At 46.4% G+C, this 22453-nt stretch overlaps 1 protein-coding gene across 8 annotated transcripts in view; it reads right to left on the bottom strand.

Annotated features, from left to right (window-relative positions):
- Nucleotides 1-22453, bottom strand: part of zmiz1a (zinc finger, MIZ-type containing 1a) — a 334001-nt gene that overhangs the window by 310808 nt on the left and 740 nt on the right. The gene's annotated exons all lie outside the window — the stretch shown is intronic.

Raw genomic sequence — 22453 nt, 5'->3', positions numbered from 1 at the left:
CGAGGATTGTGTGCAATTCTGGTCATCCCATGACGGCAAAGATGTGGAGACTTGGGAGAAGCTGCAGAGGAGGTTCAGCGGGACGAATGAATGAATAAGATTATTGGCCAAGTATGTGCACGTACAAGGAATGTGCCTTGGTGCTCCGCTCACAAATGACAACACAAACACACAGTTAACAATTAAGAATAAAGCGTAACCACATCAAAACAATAAGGATACAACATTACGGTCCAAACATGCGGGTGAAAATGAACCAGAGCAAAAAAGAGACTACAGACTTTGGTTATTGAGTAGAACTACCACTCGTGGAAAAAAGGTGTTTTTATGTCTGGCTGTGGCTGCTTTGACAGTCCGGAGTCGCCTTCCAGAGGGAAGTGCTTCGAAGAGTTTGTGGCCAGGGTGAGAGGGGTCAGAGATGATCCTGCCCGCTCGCTTCCTGGCCCTTGCAGTGTACAGTCCGTCAATTGGGGGGGGAAGGTTGCAGCCAACAACCTTCTCAGCTGTGCGAACGATCCGTTGCAGCCTCCGGATGTCGTCTTTGGTGGCTGAGCCACCAAGCGCGAGACCTGGAACGCTACCTGGATTAGAGGGTTTCAGCCACAATCCGTTTTCTCTCTAACATCAGAGGTTGAGGGGAGACATGATAGAAGAACGTTAAATTAAGAGAGGCATAGAGAGGGTAGACAGTCAGAAGTTTTTCCCCCAGGGTGTGGGAATGTTCGACCCTTGATGGCGGAGCTGTCAGGTGCGAGGGGGCATGTATAATGGAGATGTGTGGGGCAAGTGTTTCATTTAAAGAGGTAGTGGTGGGTGCCCGGAATGCATTGCCAGGGGTGGTGGTGGAAGGAGGTATTTAAGAGGCATATTGATCGTGCCCATGAAAGTGCAGAGTATGGAGGAATATAGATCACGTACAGGCAGATGCGATCGGTTTAACCTGGCAACATGTTCAGGCCAAAAACATTGTGGGCCGAAGGGCTTGTTCCTGTGCTGAACTGTTGCATGCAAAGCAGTTAGTGAAAATAATTACTGGAAATGACGGTAGAATCCACATAAAATAAAAAAATCACCATGAATGCAAAACCTCCAGTAGAAACAAGTGCAGCATCAAACACCAACCATGGTGGCACAGCGGTAGAGTTGCTGCCTGACAGCGCCAGAGACCCGGGTTCCATTCCGACTACGGGGGCTGTCAGTATGGAGTTTGTACGTTCTCCCCCTGACCCGCGTGGGTTTTCTCCAGGATCTCTAGTTTCCTCCCACACTCCAAAGACGTACAGGTTTGCAAGTTAATTGATATAAATGTAAATTGTCCCCAGTGTGTGTAGGATAGTGTCGGTGTGCGGGGATCGTTGGTCGGTGCGGACTCGGTGGGCCGAAGGGCCTGTTTTCGCTCTGTACCTCTGAACTAAACTAAACTGAACAGTCCACAGTGAACTCCTATGTAAACATGTCACGGTGGTATTGCAGTGTTCAAACAGAGGTGTCTCTGCAGATCCTCTGGTGAACACAATGGCCGAGGAACCTGTGGGGGAGACATTCGGACACGAACCTTCATAAATATCCTGACCTTGAAAAGAGCAAAGCTCAGTGAGAGAAAAGAGAAGGGATTTTGCTGGTAATTGCCAGCTAAGTTCCCGTCAAGAGTCAAGAGTATTTAATTGTCATATCTATCGACGATAGAACAATGAAATTCTTACTTTCTGCAGCATATCGGACCTGCAAACACTATCCACACAATGTTTAAAAAATCAATATGCGTACATATCGGGAGAGGTTGGATGCAATGGGGCTCGAGAGAGAGAGAGATTTGATAGGGACATGATGGGCAAATTTTTCCACTCAGAGGGTAGTCTGTATCTGGATGAGCTGCCAGAGGAGGTGAGAGAAGTGTACACAATTATGGCTTGTAGACAGGTATATGAGTAGGAAGGGTTGAGAGGTCTATGGGCAAATGGTACCAGTCCAACATGTTAACTTAGTTAGCACAGACAAGGTGGAGTTAAAGGCCTGTTTCCGTGCTATATAGCTCCGTGAATCTCGGAATAGTGTAAACAAATCCAAAGTCCATAGTGCAACCAAAGACAGTCTACAGAGGGTCATGGTTGCTAAGGTTAGTATTGTGTGGCACCCAGGAGCCTGATAATTGCCAATAGGCTGTTACTGGTGGTCACAAAATAACCTGGTGGTCATAGTTTTCAGCCTCCTGCACTTTCTTCCCAATGGTAGGAGGAAAATGAGAGTGTGGCCAGGGTGATGTGGGTCATTGATGATATCAGCGGCCTTTTTGAGGCAGTACCTCCAGTAGATGTCTACGTTGGTGGGGAGGTCAGTACCTGTGGCAGTACCTCCAGTAGATGTCTACGTTGGTGGGGAGGTCAGTACCTGTGGCAGTACCTCCAGTAGATGCCTACGTTGGTGGGGAGGTCAGTACCTGTGGCAGTACCTCCAGTAGATGTCTACGTTGATGGGGAGGTCAGTACCTGTGGCAGTACCTCCAGTAGATGCCTACGTTGGTGGGGAGGTCGGTACCTGTGGCAGTACCTCCAGTAGATGTCTACATTGATGGGGAGGTCAGTACCTGTGATGGACCAGGCAGCGACTGGCCTCAAACACAAAGCCCACACCAATGATAGACACAAAATGCTGGAGTAACTCAGCGGGTCAGGCAGCATCTCTGGAGAAGGAATGGGTGATGTTTCATTTCGAGACCCTTCTTCACCCGAAACGTCACCCATTCCTTCCCCCCAGAGATGCTGCCTGTCCCGCTGAGTTACTCCAGCATTTTGTGTCTATCTTCGGTGTAAACCAGCACCTGCAGTTCCTTCCCCCACACCCAATGGCTAAGCTTCACCATCCCTCTCCAGTCCCTTCCTTGTGAAGAGTCTGACTGTGGAGTGGGGTCTTGCAGAAATCCCTACCATCTATCCAAGGGAAGATGCTGTGGGATCCACAATCCTGAAGGGGCGGCACGGTGGCGCAGCGGTAGAGTTGCTGCCTCACAGCGCCAGAGACCCGGGTTCGATCCTGACTACGGGTGCTGCCTGTACGGAGTTTGTACGTTCTCCCCGTGATCTGCGTGGGTTGTCTCCGGGTGCTCCGGTTTCCTCCCACACTCCAAAGACGTACAGGTTCCTAGGCTAATTTGGCTTTGGTCTGAATTGGATATTGTCCCTAGTACGTCGGACAGTGCTTGTGTATGGGGATTGTTGGTCGGTCTGAACTCGATGGGCCGAAGGGCCTGTTTCCACACTGGATCTCGAAACTAAACTAAACTCACCAATTTCAACGGAAAACCACCAGATTCTGGAGAAGTCATGGAAGTGACAAGGCAAGATCTTCCGTAAAATTATTTGTAGCTGAAGAACAATTAATGCTGTTAAAAACGATTAATTCAGATTAGTTTTTAGTCCTTGGCAGCAGCTCAGTACGGAGGTGTTCCTTTGTCAAAGGCTTCTAAAGGGGCTCTGTGGACAATACTTATTGCAACCCACCCACGTCACTCTAGGAGGTTCATTAAAATCAAGCCCATTAATGAAATGATTGTCTCTCGGTAATCTTTATACTTCCGATGCTTTGAAGCTGAGCTGAAATATAATGATGCACTGTAAGGCAATTATTTTTTAATTACCAGTCAGTGGCTGTATGCAGAAGTTAATACTCAAGAGAAGGAATGGGTGCCATTTTGGATCGAGGCCCTCTGAAGAAGGGTCTCGCCCCGAAACGCCACCCATTCCTTCTCGCCAAAGATGCTGCCTGTCCCACTGAGTTACTCCAGCATTTTGTGTCCATCTTCGGTGTAAACCGGCATCTGCAGTTCCCTCCCACACAGTATTTAATACTGCTGCCTTGCAGGTCCAGTGGCCCAAGTTCTATCATGACCTCGGGTGCTGTCTGTGTGGAGTTTGCATGCTTTGACTACATTTTTTTCTATTGGTTGCTCTGGGTTTCTCCCATGTTCCCACGTGTGTCTGGTCCCACGTGTGCCTGGAAGAACTATTCCCAGTGTAGATTGGTGACAGAAAAATCTTGGGGGGTGGGGGGAAATTAAGATATATGAAACAGGCACCAATTGGGCAAATGGGATTGCTCTGAGATCGAATGGGCCAAGTGGCCCCCTGTGTTGTAAGAAACAATGAGAATTGTCTGAGAAATGCACAGGGTCCAAAGAGCAAGGGTAGTTTTCATGCAAGACACAGATGCTGGAATCTCGAGCAAAAGCACAAAATGTTGGAGGAACTCAGCAGGTCAGGCAGCATGTGTGGAGGGAATGGGCAAGCAATGTTTTGGGTCAGACAAAATATAGAGGAAGGAACTGCAGATGCTGGTTTACACCACAGGCACAAAATGCTGGAGTAACTCAGAGCGACAGGCAGCATCTCTGAAGAGAAGGAATGGGTGGCGTTTCGGGTTGAGACCCGTCTTCTGTCTCGTCCCACTGAGTTACTCCAGCATTGTGTGTCTATTTTGAGTCAGGACCCTTTTTTAATCTGAGGGTAGGTCATGACCCGAAGTGTAGGCTGCCCATTCTCTTCCCTGATGCTGCCTTAACGCACCGAGTTCCTCCAGCACTTTGTATTTTAGTCTTCACGTGAAGTGATTTAGAAGTGATTGAGAACATGGCACCAGTGCACACATTGAGTGAAAGAAAGCAGCACAGTGACAAATCCGGAGAGTCACGGGGAACTTGCCAAATGACCAAAGAGGTTTGTATAGACATAACCCAAACTCAAACGTCAATGGTGCCAAGCAGCAGTGTTGAAATGTGCAATCAGAATTTTAAACCAGCAGGGATAGTCATAGAGCTATACAACATGGAAACAGGCCCTATGGACCACGTCATCCTAGGTGCCCCATCTAATCTCGTCCCATCTGTCTGTACTCGCTGGAATTTAGAAGACTGAGGGGGGATCTTATAGAAACTTACAAAATTCTTAAGGGGTTGGACAGGCTAGATGCAGGAAGATTGTTCCCGATGTTGGGGAAGTCCAGAACAAGGGGTCACAGTTTAAGGATAAGGGGGAAGTCTTTTAGGACCGAGATGAGAATGTTTTTTTTCACACAGAGAGTGGTGAATCTGTGGAATTCTCTGCCACAGAAGGTAGTTGAGTGAGGCCAGTTCTTTGGCTATATTTAAGAGGGAGTTAGATGTGGCCCTTGTGGCTAAAGGGATCAGGGGGTATGGAGAGAAGGCAGGTACGGGATACTGAGTTGGATGATCAGCCATGATCATATTGAATGGCGGTGCAGGCTCGAAGGGCCGAATGGCCTACTCCTGCACCTATTTTCTATGTTTCTATGTATTTGGCCCATATCTCTCTAGACCTTTCCTCTCCATGTACCTGTTCAAGTGGCGTATAGATGTCCCTATAATTCCCGACGCCAGCTATCTCCACTGGAAAACACAAAGTGCTGGTGTAACTCAGTGGGTCAGGCAGCAAGCCTGTTCCACACCTCCACACCACCACTATTATCTATCAAACCTTTCCCTCTCACCTTAAACCCATGACCTCTGGTTCTTGATCCCCCTTACCCTGGGTAAAAGACCTATGCATTTTCCTCATGATTGTATTCAGCTCCATTAGATTACCCCTTCAATACCGTTAAGTCTACTTCAGTGAGGAACAAATCAGAAGTAGCCACAAGAGGAACAAGTTAAATGACTTGGATTGAAGCCTTTATTTGCATTTACTCAGTCGTTGAAGACACTGCAATCATCACTTGCAGGGAACAACCACCCATTCAATGCCTTGCTCTAACACTGTAATACCAGAAGAAGTGTATTGAAGTGGTTTGAAGTAGAGGCAGGTGTGAATAAAGTAGTTCCAATAACAATCGACTCTCCCCAAATGAAATGGAGGTATAGTCTGTAAGAGGTGGCAAAGAGTCTCTCCCCAAAGCCAGCGTTTTATATAGATAGCCGCCATTACACTGTTGATCTGGTTTCCCCTGTCAACCACATGACACACTCCAGTGAAACTTGACCATGTTTTGAATCTTCATGTTAAGAATGTTGGGGGAGGGAGAGGCGGGGGGAGAACGAATCCTGGTAGAGAACGTGAAGCCTCCAAGTGGGCCACAGCTATAGGTTCTGTACCTGGTCCTCTCTGGCCCCATAGTTAGCCTGGGTCTGGCCCCATTGTTAGCCTGGGTCTGGCCCCATTGTTAGCCTGGGTCTGGCCCCATTGTCAGTCTACTATTGTTTGGTGTTTGTTTTTTGTGTGTACGTAATATATATATACACACACACACACGCATATATATATATATATATATATATATATATATATATATATACAAAATGCTGGAGTAACTCAGCAGGTCAGGCAGCATCTCAGGAGAGAAGTCTGAAGAAGGGTCTCGAACCAAAACGTCACCCATTCTTTCTCTCCTGAGATGCTGCCTGAACCGCTGAGTTACTCCAGCATTTTGTGAATAAATACCTTCGATTAGTATCAGCATCTGCAGTTATTTTCTTATATATATATATATATACATGTGTGTGTGTATTTGCGAGTATGTGTATATATACACATTGAACTTTTTTTCTCTCTCATTTATTATATTGTTTACAGTGCACTATGTTTACATATTCTGTTGTGCTGCTGCAAGTTAGAATGTCATTGTTCTATCTGGGACGTCTATATACTCCAAAGACGTACAGGTATGTAGGTTAATTGGCTGGGTAAATGTAAAAATTGTCCCTAGTGGGTGTAGGATAGTGTTAAAGTACGGGGATCACTGGGCGGCACGGACTTGGTGGGCCGAAAAGGCCTGTTTCCGGCTGTATATATATGATGATATGATGATGATATGATACTAAAACTCTCATTTGTCTGTTTATTTGTGATCGAACTACAGCCAAAACGGTACATGAGAGGGTACAATTTTAAGCCCACCTTACTCACCTTAATGGTAAAGCAAGTAGTTTTATTGAAATTGGTGTTATATTTTTTAAGTTATTCACATTTTAAAGTTTAAATCTATCTCCTAGGGAGGGAGGGAGGGAGGGAGAGGGAGGTGGGGGGGAGGAGAGTGGATAAGGGGGGTTGAGGGGGATGGCGAGGGGGAAGGGGAAGTGGGGAGGGGAGGGGGATGGGTGTAGGAGAGGGTACTGCACTAATACAGGAGGTGTTTGGGCCCAACGGTTCCACTTGGTCGAGTAAGACAATAAAACACTCTTGCCTCAGTGTGCCCATTGTCAGTGTAGGTCTGGCCCCATTGCCAGTGGGGACTGTGGTTGTATTAAAATGCAACTAACATGCGAGCTGCACAACACTAACATACATCAGCACAACACAGCCGCAGCAAGATGAGTTTCCTGCTTTTCAGTGGCTGATTCAAGCAGTGAATGAACTTATTTGTTGAGATTTAAAATTCATCTTGTTACCAATTGTACAGTGCAGCAGCGGAACAATGTCTGTGCCAAACATGATGCCAAGACCAACTTGCCATTGGATGTGGGTCACGCCTGCTCATGATCCATCTCCCTTCATTCCCGGCACGTTCAGGTGCCTATCCAAAAGTCTCTTGTACACCACTATCGTATCTGCCTCTACCACCACCCCTGGCAGTGTGTTCCAGGCACCCACCACACTCTGTGCAAAACTCTCTGTGCATATCTCCTTTCTAATATTACCAATGTTAATAGTCCAGCTAATGCAGTTGGTATATTGGGATGTAGACAAGGTGCTGCAGATGCTGGACTCTTGATTAAAAAAACTACAGGAGGAATCAGCAAATTTCTCTTTGTGGAGAGAAATGGACAGATGACATTTTGGGTCAGAACGTATCTTCAGTCAGAAGGGTCCTGACCAGAAACACCACCTGTCCATTACCCTTCACAGATGCTGCCTGACCCGCTGAATTCCTGGATATTTTGCTGCTTGATTTTTGCTTGGCCTATTCTTTTCTTTAGTTCAACCCTGCTGCCTGACCCGCTGAGTTACTCCAGCATTTTGTGTCTACCTTCAATTTGAACCAGCATCTGCAGTTATTTTCCTACATATCCTGCCCCTCATTTGTGTTTCTTTCAGTCTTAGCAATGCCACCTCTGCCCAACATCAACATTGGGTCTGTTTTCACCACCCCAACCTTTAACCATCTACTGGACTACGTGCTCCAGCCCAAAGGCAGCACTGCAGTTCCCACAGCACCTTCGAGAACAGATAGCTAACTGCAGCACTTCAACTCCCCCTCCCATTCCCAGTCTGGCCATTCTGTCATGGGCCTCCTCCAGTGCCATAGTGAGGCCCACCGGAAATTGGAGGAACAGCACCTCATATTTCGCCTGGGCAGCTTGCAGCCCAGCGGTATGAACATTGACTTCTCCAACTTTAGATAGTTCCTCTGTCCCTCTCTTCCCCTCCCCCTTCCCAGTTCTCCCTCTATCTTCCTGTCTCCACCTATATCCTTCCTTTGTCCCGCCCCCCTGACATCAGTCTGAAGAAGGGTCTCGACCCGAAACATCACCCATTCCTTCTCTCCCGAGATGCTGCCTGACCTGCTGAGTTACTCCAGCATTTTGTGAATAAATCTAACTGCTTGATGCTAGGCTGGACCTGTCCAACTCGCTTCCCAGCTTCAGAAAGATACTTCAGCCAGTCCAACCATCCCAAGGTCTGCGTTTGGTTGTGTGACATTCCCACACTGGGGCCCCCTCTACCTATTTGTTTCTGGTCCAATCCTATGGTAGAGATCCACTTCGACTGCTAAATTTAAAACCTGGTAACTCATTTAATTATGGACCCAATCTGGGGTGGCACGGTGGTGCAGCGGTAGAGTTGCTGCCATACAGCGTCAGAGACACGGGTTCGATCCTGACTACGGGCGCTGTTGGGATGGAGTTTGTACGTTCTCCCTGTGACCGCGTGGGTTTTCTCCGGGTGCTCCGGTTTCCTCCCACGTTCCAAAGACGTGAAGGCTGTAGGTTTAAAGTTTGAACTTTGAGATCTGCCACCAAATGTGTGAGTGGGAAGCATTGTTCATTTACCACCAGTCAAGGAACGAGGTGGGACAATCTTGGTTCTGGAATGGAGCTGATGGTGGAACAGATCCCTTTCTCTCTGCATGTTCATTCCACTCCAGTTAAAAGCCAGTGGAAAGAGAGATGTGGGGGGTGTTGCAGTGAGGAAGTAGATGCAAAATAATATCGCTTTCCAAGCCCCAAACTGTGATGGCTTTGGGTCTGCTATGGACCCATTGGGCAAGATCATGGTTTGCAAATCATCGTGTGGCAGGTACAGAACCTGAATGAATGTCTTTGATCCAGGTCAAGTCGGTGCCCCTGGGCACACCTGGTACAGTTTCCTCTTTCCACAAAAGGGAAGTGGGGTGTGGGTTTGCACCAACGTTCCTGTCCACCAGGCTACAGAACCTGAGCAAGGCTTTCATCCGCTCCAGTGGCCTTGCCGCTGTCGTCAGCTATCAGGCAGCCTAGCCGATCTCCTGCACCACTGGGAAGGTGCCAAGATCATCACGGCTAATAAGCTGCGGGCTGGAGTGAAGGCCGTTCATGTCAAGGGCAAAATCTGGCTTTCGATGTTCTTCTGTGGTCCTCCCAGTGAACACTGCCCTCAGCAAGATGTCCTCTTCCTGGGTGTGGTTTGGCCTTGGGTATCTGGTGTATCAATGGTCTTGTCAGCATTGACCAATCCATAAAGGTCAGGGTTACTGGTTTAGTTTCGTTTCGAGATACAGCGCGGAAACGGGCCCTTTGGCCCATCGAGTCCGCACCGAACAGCAATCCCCGCACATTAACACTATCCTATACACGCCAGGGACAATTTACACATACACCAAGCCAATTAACCTATATACCATCACGTCTTTGGAGTGTGGGAGGAAACCGAAGATCTCGGAGAAAACCCACGCAGGTCACGGGGAGAAAGTACAAACTCCGTACAGAAGCACCCGTAGTCAGGATCGAACCCTGGTCTCTGGTGCTGTAAACCCTGCAAGGCAGTAACTCTACCGCTGAGCCACCATGGTCACCACAGGTTGGTGGTACCTGTCTCTTACTATTATCGTTATCACCTCTTCCCCAGCCAACAATGGTCCATCATGGGCTCCACCCTTCCTTGGTCATCCGTTGCTGACCCTGATTTGTTCTGGCCTTTTCCTACCTCCAGTCCCCCCCCCCCCCCCCCCCCCACCCCCCCACTCTCCATTCAGTCTGAAGAAGGGCCCCGACCCAAAACATCACCCATCCTTTGTCTCCAGAGATGCTGCGTGACCCGCTGAGTTACTCCAGCACTATCTGGCTCTCATTGTCAGGTTAATTATATCTGTGTTTGGACCGCTAATGAATTCTTAGCAGGACAAGCTCAATTGGCCCATCGAGTCAATTCTGTCATTCAATATGATCACAGCTGATCTAATCTTGACTTCAATTATCGACTACAGGTCAGATTGTCATCATGAAGTTTAAAAAAAATCTATTTTAATGTGGAAGGGTAGAAGGACAAAGTACAATGGGTCATTGCCGTCTCTCACACCTCATCAAGAGGTATCTTTGTCAGGTTGACACTTTCTGTCCTAGGCCTCCTCCATTGTCATATGGAGTGTCATATGTTGAAAGACTGGAGCGTCTAGGCTTGTATACACTGGAATTTACAAGGATGAGAGGAGATCTTATCGAAACGTATAAGATTATTAAGGGGTTTGACACGTTAGAGGCAGGAAACATGTTCCCAATGTTGGGGGAGTCCAGAACAAGGGGCCACAGTTTAAGAATAAGGGGTAGGCCATTTAGAACTGAGATGAGGAAAAACTTTTTCAGTCAGAGAGTTGTGAATCTGTGGAATTCTCTGCCTCAGAAGGCAGTGGAGGCCAATTCTCTGAATGCATTCAAGAGAGAGCTAGATAGAGCTCTTAAGGATAGCGGAGTCAGGGGGTGTGGGGAGAAGGCAGGAACGGGGTGCTGATTGAGAATGATCAGCCGTGATCACATTGAATGGCGGTGCTGGCTCGAAGGGCCGAATGGCCTCCTCCTGCACCTATTGTCTATTGTCAGAGTGAGGCTAAATGCAAATTGGCAGAACAGCATCTCATATTTCGCTTGGGCAGCTTACAACCCAATGGTATGATTACTGATTTCTCTAACTTCAAGTAACCCCTGCACTCCCTCTCTCTCCATCCCTCCCCCAACCAAGTTGCACCAGCTTCTCGTTCTCTCCCAACAAACAGCTAACAATGGCCTGCTTCCTTTATCATCGTTACGTTTTAGCTTAGCTTTCATTCATTGTTCCATCTCTCTCGTATCCTGCAACTTTCAGTCTGAAGAAGGGTCTTGACCCAAAATGTCACACATTCCTTCTCTCCAGAAATGCTGCCCATCCCACTGAGTTACTCCAGCTTTTTGTGTCTCTCTACAGCACAGGTTTGTTTAAACAAAAGAAACAGACTTGAACCCAGGGTTAGCATATGATGAGCGCTTGATTGCACTGGGCTTGTACTTGCTGGAATTTAGAAGGATGAGGGGGGACCTCATTGAAAATCACCAAATAGTGAAAGGCCTAGGTAGAGTGGATGTGGAGAGGATGTTTCCACTAGTGGGGGAGTCAAGAACCGGAGGTCACAGCCTCAGAATTAAAGGACGTTCCTTTAGGAATGAGATGAGGAGGAATTTATTTCATCAGAAGGTGGTGAATCCGTGGAATTCATTGCCACAGGAGGCTGTGGAGGCCAAGTCAATGAATATTTTTAAGGCAGAGATAGATTCTTGATTAGTGTGGATGTCAGGGGTCATGGGGAGAAGGCAGGAGAATGGGGTTAAGAAGGAAAGATTGATCAGCCATGATTGAACAGCGGAGTAGACTTGATGGGCCGAATAGCCTAACTCTGCTCCTATCACTTATCAGCTCTGTTTCATTGCCAATTGCTCTTCCATTTGCTGATGTTTTTTAATAACCGGGCTGCAGGTCTGTGAGCCTCCTCCTACGATCGCCATGTCTCTCACGTTGACCAGATCATCTCAGGTGTGACATTAAACCACCCTGCTGCAGAACAGGTAACAGCTCAGAGACACGCCACACAACTGCAGATACTGGAATCTCGAGCAAAACACCAAAGTGTTAGGACTGAGATGAGAAAAAAAGTTTTCACCTAGACTTGTGAACCTGTGGAATTCTCTGCCACAGAAGGCAGTGGAGGCCAATTCACTGGATGTTTTCAAGAGAGAGTTAGATTTAGCTCTTTCTAAAACAATACACAAATCTCTCATGAGAGAATCCAATTGTAACACAATGCAATGCTCTTCAGAATCACCTATGACTCAAGAGGGAAAATTGTTTCACGGCCATGTGTACCAACACAGGAACACAATTCTTACTTGCAGCAGTATAACAAGCATGTAAACACAATACTCATTGATAACATATAACACACACACAATTTAAAAAAAATATATAACCCCAATACCAATGGGCGGCATGGTAGCACAGCGGTAGAGTTGCTGCTTTACAGCGAATGCAGCGCCGGAGACTCAGGTTCGATCCTGACTACGGGTGCTGCACTGTAAGGAGTTTGTACGTTCTCCCCGTGACCTGCGTGGGTTTTCTCCGAGATCTTCGGTTTCCTCCCACACTCCAAAGACGTACAGGTATGTAGGTTAATTGGCTGGGTAAATGTAAAAATTGTCCCTAGTGGGTGTAGGATAATGTTAATGTACGGGGATCACTGGGCGGCACGGACTTGGAGGGCCGAAAAGGCCTGTTTCCGGCTGTATATATATGATATGATATGACTAGTGCAAAAAAGCCTGAGGTTCCTCTCCATCCAAAGATAATTGACAGTTCATAGTTCAGTTTGTGCTTTGTAGTGTTCAAGAGCCTGTTAGTTACATAGAAACATAGAAAATAGGTGCAGGAGGAGGCCATTCGGCCCTTCGAGCCAGCACCGCCATTCATTGTGATCATGGCAGATCATCCACAATCAATAACCCGTGCCTGCCTTCTCCCCATATCCCTTGATTCCACTAGCCCCTAGAGCTCTATCTAACTCTCTCTCAAATCCATCCAGTGATTTGGCTTCCACAGCCCTCTGTGGCAGAGAATTCCACAAATTCACAACTCTCTGGGTGAAAAAAGTTCCTTCTCACCTCAGTTTTAAATGGCCTCCCCTTTATTATAGACAATAGACAATAGGTGCAGGAGTAGGCCATTCGGCCCTTTGAGCCAGCACCACCATTCAATGTGATCATGGCTGATCATTCTCAATCAGTACCCCATTCCTGCCTTCTCCCCATACCCCCTGACTCCGCTATCCTTAAGAGCTCTATCGAGCTCTCTCTTAAATGCATTCAGAGAATTGGCCTCCACTGCCTTCTGAGGCAGTGAATTCCACAGATTTACAACTCTCTGACTGAAAAAGTTTTTCCTCATCTCCGTTCTAAATGGCCTACCCCTTATTCTTAAACTGTGGCCCCTGGTTCTGGACTCCCCCAACATTGGGAACATGTTTCCTGCATCTAGCTTGTCCAGTCCTTTTTATAATTTTATATGTTTCTATAAGATCCCCTCTCATCCTTTTAAACTCCAGTGAATGTTGGAGTTGTTGGGAAGAATCTGTTCTTGAACCTGGTGGTCACAGTTTTCAGACTACTTCCAACTGATGCTAGGAGTGAAATGAGGGTGATGCTGGTCTTTAATGATCAGGCTGATTTTCTGAGGCAGCGGCTCCTAGAGAACCCATCAATGGGAGGGAGATTCAGGACTAACTAGGTAGTATACACCACTTTGGTCCCATGCACTTTCCAGTTTACTTACATAATGGTAACAACCTCAGCCAGAACCTCTGATGGACAAAGACAGTGCATGCGGCTATCTCTCGTGACCAACCATCCTATCAATTCCAAATATTCTGCTCCTACATTTCCAACATACATAACCTTGACAATGGTCGTGACACAGACAAACACGTTATTCCTGCATTGTAGAAGATTACAAAACTATTGTGAATTGAGTAACTAAGATGCCAGAGAAACTCAGCATGTGTGAAGTGGAATAGAGATGCAAAAAAAAAACCAGAATTATTTTACAGGTAAAGGCATGCTATAATCCGCGGTGGCGCAGCGGTAGAGTTGCTGCCTTGCAGCACCAGAGACCCGGGTTCAATCCTGACTACGGGTGCTGTCTGCACTGAGTTTGTACTTTCTTCCTGTGACCGCGTGGGTTTTCTCTGGGTGCTCCGGTTTCCTCCCACATCCCAAAGACATGCAGGCTTGTAGGTTCATTGGCTTCTGTAAATTGCCCCCCCCCAGTGTGTACGATTGATCGAGTTGTACGATTGTACGGGGTGATCACTGGTTGGCTAGGACAGGGTGAGCCGAAGGGCCCCTTTCCACGTTGTACCTTCAAACTAAAAAATGTCAAGATTACAAAAGACCTTCTCAAAGTGCTGCGTATCCAAATATTACGCTCCGTACATATCCTGAATACTTGAGGGAAGAGATTTTTATGATGGGCATGTTGAAAAATCACGAGATTCAAGGAGTGCCAAGTCATGGGATATTCACACCCAACTGCTATGTCAGGCAGGACCACCTCATTGGATATGATAGGTGGAGCTAACGCTGGGTCTCTCAGCATGTTGCAGGGGTAGATCGACCTTTTCAAAGAGGAAATGTCAAATTTCTACCACGAAGACTTGGAGATGCGTCAACCAATGTTTTCATGAAAGATGTCAAAGATTAGCAACAATTTATCTCTGCCTCTACTGTGACACGTGTATGAGGCAAGTTAGGCTTAGCTCGGCTGTATCAAGACATGTAACAAAGTCCCGACAATTGTGGGCGTAGAGCGAAATGCCTGGATAGAGTGGATGTGGAGAGGATGTTTCCACTAGTGGGAGAGTCTAGGACCAGAGGGCACAGCCTCAGAATTAGAGGATGTTCCTTTAGGAAGGAAGTGAGGAGGCATTTCTTTCGTCAGAGGGTGGTGAATCTATGGAATTCATTGCCACTGAAGGCTGTGGAGGCCAAGTCAATGGATATTTTTAAGGCAGAGTTAGATAGATTCTTGGTTTGTACAGGGGTTATGGGAAGATGGCAGGAGGATGGGGTTAGGAGGGAGATATAGATCAGCCATGATTGAATGGTGGAGTAGACTTGATGGGCCGAATGGCCTAATTCTGCTCCTATCACTTATGACCTTATGAATGGTTGGCGTGGGTCAGCACTGACCACTCTTCGCCACCGAGTGGTGAATTTCATTTTCATGATATCGGTTTATTATTGTTGCGTGCACTGAGATACTTCGTTTAGGGTGGTATCCAGTCAAATTGTACCATGCATGAGTGCAGTCACGACCACACACATGAGTACGACAGGTAGAGAAAAATAACCAGAGTGCAGAATGCAGCTGCAGAAAAAACGCAGATTAAAAAATGCAAGGGGCGCAATAGGTTTGGAGATCAGGACTACAACTGTAGCTGATGATAGGTCCATTCTGTAATTTGATTACAGTGGGGAAGAAGCTAGTCAATGGAGTCAATTGATGATCTTTCCCATAATTTGATTCCAGATTCTCCAACCACTTCAAAACCCTTCCTGAAGAGAAAGAGTGTCTCCAAGGTGTCACTGAAGAAGGCTCACAATAAATAATAGACAATAGGTGCAGGAGTAGGCCATTCGGCCCTTCGAGCCAGCACCGCCATTCAATGCGATCATGGCTGATCATTCTCAATCAGTACCCCGTTCCTGCCTTCTCCCCATACCCCCTGACTCCGCTATCCTTAAGAGCTCTATCCAGCTCTCTCTTGAATGTATTCAGAGAATTGGCCTCCACTGCCTTCTGAGGCAGAGAATTCCACAGATTCACAACTCTCTGACTGAAAAAGTTTTTCCTCATCTCAGTTCTAAATGGCCTACCCCTTATTCTTAAACTGTGGCCCCTTATTGTGGACTCCCCCAACATTGGGAACATGTTTCCTGCCTCTAACGTGTCCAACCCCTTAATAATCTTCTATGTTTCGATAAGATCTCCTCTCATCCTTCTAAATTCTAGTGTATACAAGCCTAGTCGCTCCAGTCTTTCAACATATGATAGTCCCGCCACAGATGCTGCTTGATCCATTGAGTTCCTCCAGCACTTTTATATCAAGTTTTGCTCCAGATTCTAAGATCTGCAGTTCCCTGAGTCTCCATCACATAGCATTATCCAGACATTAAAAATGTAAAAAAGACTTCGCGCGTGGGAAATTTTAAATAAAGGCAGAAAACCTTCAGCAGGCCAAGCTGTGACTGTGGAGGAAAGAAACAGAGATAAATTGGCAGACTGATAACCTTTCACCAGATCGAAGGAAAATAACTGCAGATGCTGGTACAAATCGAAGGTATCACAAAATGCTGGAGTAACTCAGCAGGTCAGGCAGCATCTCTGGAGAGAAGGAATGGGGGACATTTCGGGTCGAGACCCTTTCACCAGATCTGTCATTACATAGTAAACCAACAGGGCTGCACACACTGAAACCCATTGATGAAACCCTTCCTTCCTCCCATAATTTAGCTATGTTCTCCCATCTCTCTCAGGCTTCTGGATGCTCCTTCCATAAGCTAGGGCACTGCCCGATTCACCTCTACCCCAGTGCGGACATTGGACCGGACATTGGACTTTGTCTATGGAGCTGATGCACTACAATGCTGAGAACTATATTCTACACCCTGAATTGTGTACTTCGCTTTATCTATTGTACTTGAGTTTGACTTGATTGTATGTATGTATCATATGATCTGATCTGATTAGATAGCATGTAAAACAAAGCTTTACACCATACGTGATAATAAACCTAAACCAGAAGGGTTTTGGCTTACGTCCAGCTCCAGGGCTGAGATCAAGCTGTCAGTTGGCATAGCTGTCCTGAATGGAGAAACTACTGCAACTCTGTAGGTAGTTGCAAAATGATGGAGTAACTCAGCAGGGCAGGCAGCATCTCTGGATAGAAGGAATGGGTGAGGTTTCGGGTCGAGGCCCTTCTTCAGACTGAGAGTCAGGGGAGAGGGAGACACGGAGATATGGAAGGGTAAGGTGTGAAAACGAGACACCAAAGAGGATGCGGCACCATTAAAATGTAGAATAGATCGTTGTTAGCTCGGGGAAGGTGACAACGAAGCATACAAAGATAAAATTTAATCTTGAAGACAGTCGACCTGGTCGCAGAACTAGGATGGGGAAGGGATGGACAGAGAGTGAAAGCAAGGGCCACTTGAAGTTAGAGATTTGGGGTCTATCTTTGGTGTAAACCAGCATCTGCAGATCCTTCCTACACAAAACTCGAGGGGCAGACAAAACCTTTAGCTCTTCAAAATCCCATGGCATCTTCACACACTCTCCAAAGAATGCAAAGAACCCATGACATTATTTTGAAGAACAAGCTTTGCCAGATATTCTGACCAAAGTATCTCTCTAAAATAACCATCTTTAAACCAATTACCAGTTTGACTTTGATGAGGAAAGCTTTATCAGGCAGGAAAACAGAGTTGGGCAATAAAACAGAAAATGGAATGTGATCCAGATAAATGTAGGCCCATATCTCGCTACATGCAAAGGAACTCACACAAGAACACGAGAAATTAGGACTAGGCCACCAGACCTCTCCAACCTGAACAATATGATGATGGTATTTATTCACAAAATGCTGGAGTAACTCAGCAGGTCAGGCAGCATCTCGGGAGAGAAGGAATGGGTGACGTTTTGGGTCGAGACCCTTCTTCAGACTGAAGAAGGGTCTCGACCCAAAACGTCACCCATTCCTTCTCTCCCGAGATGCTGCCTGACCTGCTGAGTTACTCCAGCATTTTGTGAATAAATACCTTCGATTTGTACCAGCATCTGCAGTTATTTTCTTATACAATATGATGATGGTAGATCTATGCAGACTTCAACTCCACTTGTGAGACATCTCTGGAGAAGGGTCTCGACCCAAAACGTCATCTATTCCTTCTCTCCAGAGATGCTGCCTGTCCCGCTGAGTTACTCCAGGATTTTGTGTCTATCTTTAATATATATTGATGTGCGGATATGTAGGTTCCTTGGAGTAAATGTACATAGATCCTTAAAGGCAACAGGACAACACAGTGCGCAGGAAGGGACTGCAAATGCTGGTTTAAACGGAGGATGGACACAAAAAGCTGGAGTAACTCAGCGGGTCAATCAGCATCTCTGGAGAAAAGGAATGGGTGACGTTAGACAATAGGTGCAGGCCATTCGGCCCTTCGAGCCAGCACCACCATTCAATGTGATCATGGCTGATCATTCCCAATCAGTACCCCGTTCCTGCCTTCTCCCCATACCCCCTGACTCCGCTATCCTTAAAAGCTCTATCTAGCTCTCTCTTGAATGCATTCAGAGAATTGGCCTCCACTGTCTTCTGAGGCAGTGAATTCCACAGATTTTACAACTCTCTGACTGAAAAAGTTTTTCGAAGGGTCGAGACCCTTCTTTGGACTCTGAACTTCACCGATTGCTTTTCTCCAGAGATACTGTCTAACCCGCTGAGTTACTCCAGCTTTTTGTGTCTATCTTCAGGACAGCAAAGTGGTTACGAAAGGGTTTTGTTTCATTAGTAACGTCATAGGACAGAAGAACTGCACACAACATTACACAGGCCACATCCTGGCTGGGCACATGGCTCTGTTCATCACATTGCACAGAAAAGATGACTGCAATGAAGAGATTTCATTGTATTCTTTAGGGTCTCTTTCTGCACCATCTAGTTTACTTGGGAGTAAATGATCATTTATTGTATGTTTACTGTTGTTGCTGTTGTGTTTAATACGCCTGTAAAGACACAGCAAATAAGGATTTCATTGTTGTGGTTCCCATCCGGTGCCAATGACATACAAACACTCTTGACTCTCGGACCTTTGAGAGGAGATTTTCTTTTTGCAGACATTGCCAGGATGAAGAAATTGTAAAAACTACAAAAGGTTTGGACAAACCAGGGATGTTTTGTTTGCACAGAGCGAGCCGAGGGGGAGGTAGAATTAAACACGTAATATTTATGGTGAGACCAGATGAAATATGAAGGACCCATTTCCTTTGGCAGAGTTCCCTAACTGTGGAGCAAAGGCATGATGTAATTGGGAGAGATTGGACCTGATACGAGGACAAATGCTTACAGAATACTATAAGAAAATAACTGCAGATGCTGGTACAAATCGAAGGCATTTATTCACAAAATGCTGGAGTAACTCAGCAGGTCAGGCAGCATCTCGGGAGACCTGATCTGGAGCTCGCTGCCAATCGGAATGTAAACACCAGCTACTTTATTCCCAACATCTACAAATCTGTGATATTAAAATACACAGATCTGCATGGCAGTCAGGTAGCGCAGATACAAACATTATCTCACATTAGTTAGTTTAGCTTCTCCTCACCTGTACCGAGGTACAGTGAAAAGCTTTTGTTGCGTGCTATCCAGTCAGCAGAAAGACAATACATGATTACAATCGGGCCATTTACCGTGTCTAGACACAATAGACAATAGGTGCAGGAGTAGGCCATTCGGCCCCTCGAGCCAGTGCCACCATTCAATGTGATCATGGCTGATCATTCTCAATCATGATAAGAGAATAATGTTTAGTGCAAGGTGAAGCCAGATGTACACCAAAGAGGTAGATAGTAGTTCAGCACTGCTCTCTGGTTGTGGTAGGATGATTTGGTTGTCTGGGCACACTCCCTCATCCAAGCAACCTAACACCACAAGGACCAGGAAGGATGAGGTGAGTGGGGAAACGGTACCTCAAGGATATCGATCGTGTTGTACAATGTACCAGATGGTGTGGGGATGAATTACAGGCCTCTCCATGTCAGAACTTCAGCAGGTTGGATCGTAAGTGCATGCTCACACTTTCACCATTAGTGCACCTATTGACCCCGAACTACCACGTGACACAGATACATCTGTACCTGACCTGTGGCCATCTGTTCTGACCCAGCCACTTCAGCGACAGACTGCTTTTCCACTGTTTACACTTACAAATATCCGTCACAAAATCACACGTTCACCTCCAGCGTGCAGTGCCAACATCTACCCACTCGTTGGAGAAAATAGGTGACGTTTCAGGTCAAGTCCCCTTCTTCAGAAGCCTCCAGTGCCTGAAGAAGGGTCTCGGCACGAAATGTCACCTGTTCCTTTTCTCCAGAGATGCTGCCTGTCCCTGTCCCGCTGAGTTACTCCAGCTTTTTGTGGCTATCTTCGGTTCAAACCAGCATCTGCAGTTCCTTCCTACAACCCACCCATTTATTGAGAGGACGCATTTTCATTTTTGACTTTGCCTCACAAAAAATAATTCCTTATGACACGACCATCCATTGACACAACACAACTGGCCATCCTTCACTAAATGCACCTCCCCTGATTACTTACTCTGCTCACTTTTGTTGTGGCATCTTCACCGGGAATAGACCGTTTCAGAATCCCTTTCTCCGACTTTTAGAACGGAGATGAGGAAGAACTTTTTTCAGTCAGAGAGTGGTGAAGGTGTGGAATTCTCTGCCTCAGAAGGCAGTGGAGGCCAGTTCGTTGGATGCTTTCAAGAGAAAGCTGGATAGAGCTCTTAAGGATAGCGGAGTGAGGGGGTATGGGGAGAAGGCAGGAACGGGGTACTGATTGAGAGTGATCAGCCATGATCGCATTGAATGGCGGTGCTGGCTCGAAGGGCTGAATGGCCTCCTCCTGCACCTATTGTCTATTGTCTATTGACTAGTGCACATCACCGCGTCACCTCCCTCCTCTAACCCCCTGCTCAACATTTCCCAACCGTTCAGCACACGTATTCATGTATTGTGAGATTAACGGAAGAGAATGCAGAGCGATGACCAGCAGGTACTTTTGGGTTGGGAGTTCTGTGCATCAGAAACAACAGAAAAGTCAACCCCAGGACTTTGTCATAACTTTGGCCAAGCATCCAATTACGTTTTCTTATGTTGTGAGCAACTAAAGTTTATTTTGGAAGCCTGAAGCCAAATCCAACGCACAGCGAGGGGGACCACTGGTGATTGTTTGGAACAGATCTTGTGCGTTGTGAATAGAATTACTGGATGTGGCCCCTCCCATCCTGTCAAAGACCCTGTAACCCTTGCCACTTATCACCCAGAGGACAGCATGCTGGCAACACGATGGTCACCACCCTTGTGTGCTGCGCTGCTGAATTATATTTAGAGGCATTGATACCTCGCTCAGTATTGTCCGAGACACAGGCTTGTGTGTGCCCCAGTGCAGATTGCAGTCATTGTGCCCTTTGTTTAACATCGGGTGTTTCAACATCCTCGACGAGGTCACACCAGTGCATCCATTGATAGTGCTCAAGCAACCAACTCCGGCAGTTAAGGCAATGCATTCCTTAATCTATCCCCACCATCATCACCACCACCAGTCTCGTGAGCTCCATCCACTCAGCTGAAACAGTCTGATACACAACAACATGTATACAGAGTCCGAATGATCAATTCACAAAAAGAAAACCCAAACAATCTCACTGGAGGCAGTGCCTGAAAATACCCCCAGGTCATATACCCTCACCCCCCCCAGGTCATATACCCATCTCTCACCAACATCTCATAAAAACCCTTTGATGGAACATTTGTTGGCTCTGCCAAGTTAAACGCTTCTTTCTCATGTGATGGATTCAATAGACAGCTAGTACATCAGATTCACAGGCCACGGTGAAAAAATGATCAATTTCCCTGACACTTAATATTCATAGAGTCATAGAGTGATACAGTGTGGAAACAGGCCCTTCGGCCCAACTTGCCCACACCGGCCAACAATGTCCCAGCTGCACTAATCCCACCTGCCTGCGTTTGGTCCATATCCCTCCAAACCTGTCCTATCCGTGTACCTGTCCAACTGTTTCTTAAACGATGGGATAGTCCCAGCCTCAACTACCTCCTCCGGCAGCTCGTTCCATACACCCACCACCCTTTGTGTGAAAATGTTACCCCTCGGATTCCTATTAAATCTTTTCCGCTTCACCTTGAACCTATGTCCTCTGGTCCTTGATTCACCTACTCTGGGCAAGAGACTCTGTGTATCTACCCGATCTATTCCCCTCATGATTTTGTACACATCTATAAGATCACCCCTCATCCTCCTGCACTCTGTGGAATAGAGACCCAGCCTGCTCACTGAACTGTTCAAGCATAACAAATTATCTTAACAAGATGCGTGCGTGCATGTGTACATCTGTATGATATATAAATATATACATATACATACACACACCACAAAAAGACCTGTAGACAATGAACACAACTCAATAAATCCCATCCAATCTTCATTTGAAATGTAAGAGAGGTAAACAAGAATTAGTTGCCATTATTTTATAGCATTATTACTGATTTCAGAATTACAAAGTGCAGAAAATCAATTGTTTACAAACTATTCTAAAACAACATTACCCTAACTCAAGCTATTTTAAAAAATCTTAATATCCTTGAAATATTACATT

Source organism: Rhinoraja longicauda, chromosome 35 (assembly GCF_053455715.1).
Source record: "Rhinoraja longicauda isolate Sanriku21f chromosome 35, sRhiLon1.1, whole genome shotgun sequence".
Classification (NCBI taxonomy): domain Eukaryota; kingdom Metazoa; phylum Chordata; class Chondrichthyes; order Rajiformes; family Arhynchobatidae; genus Rhinoraja; species Rhinoraja longicauda.
This window is presented reverse-complemented; position numbering and strand designations above follow the sequence as displayed.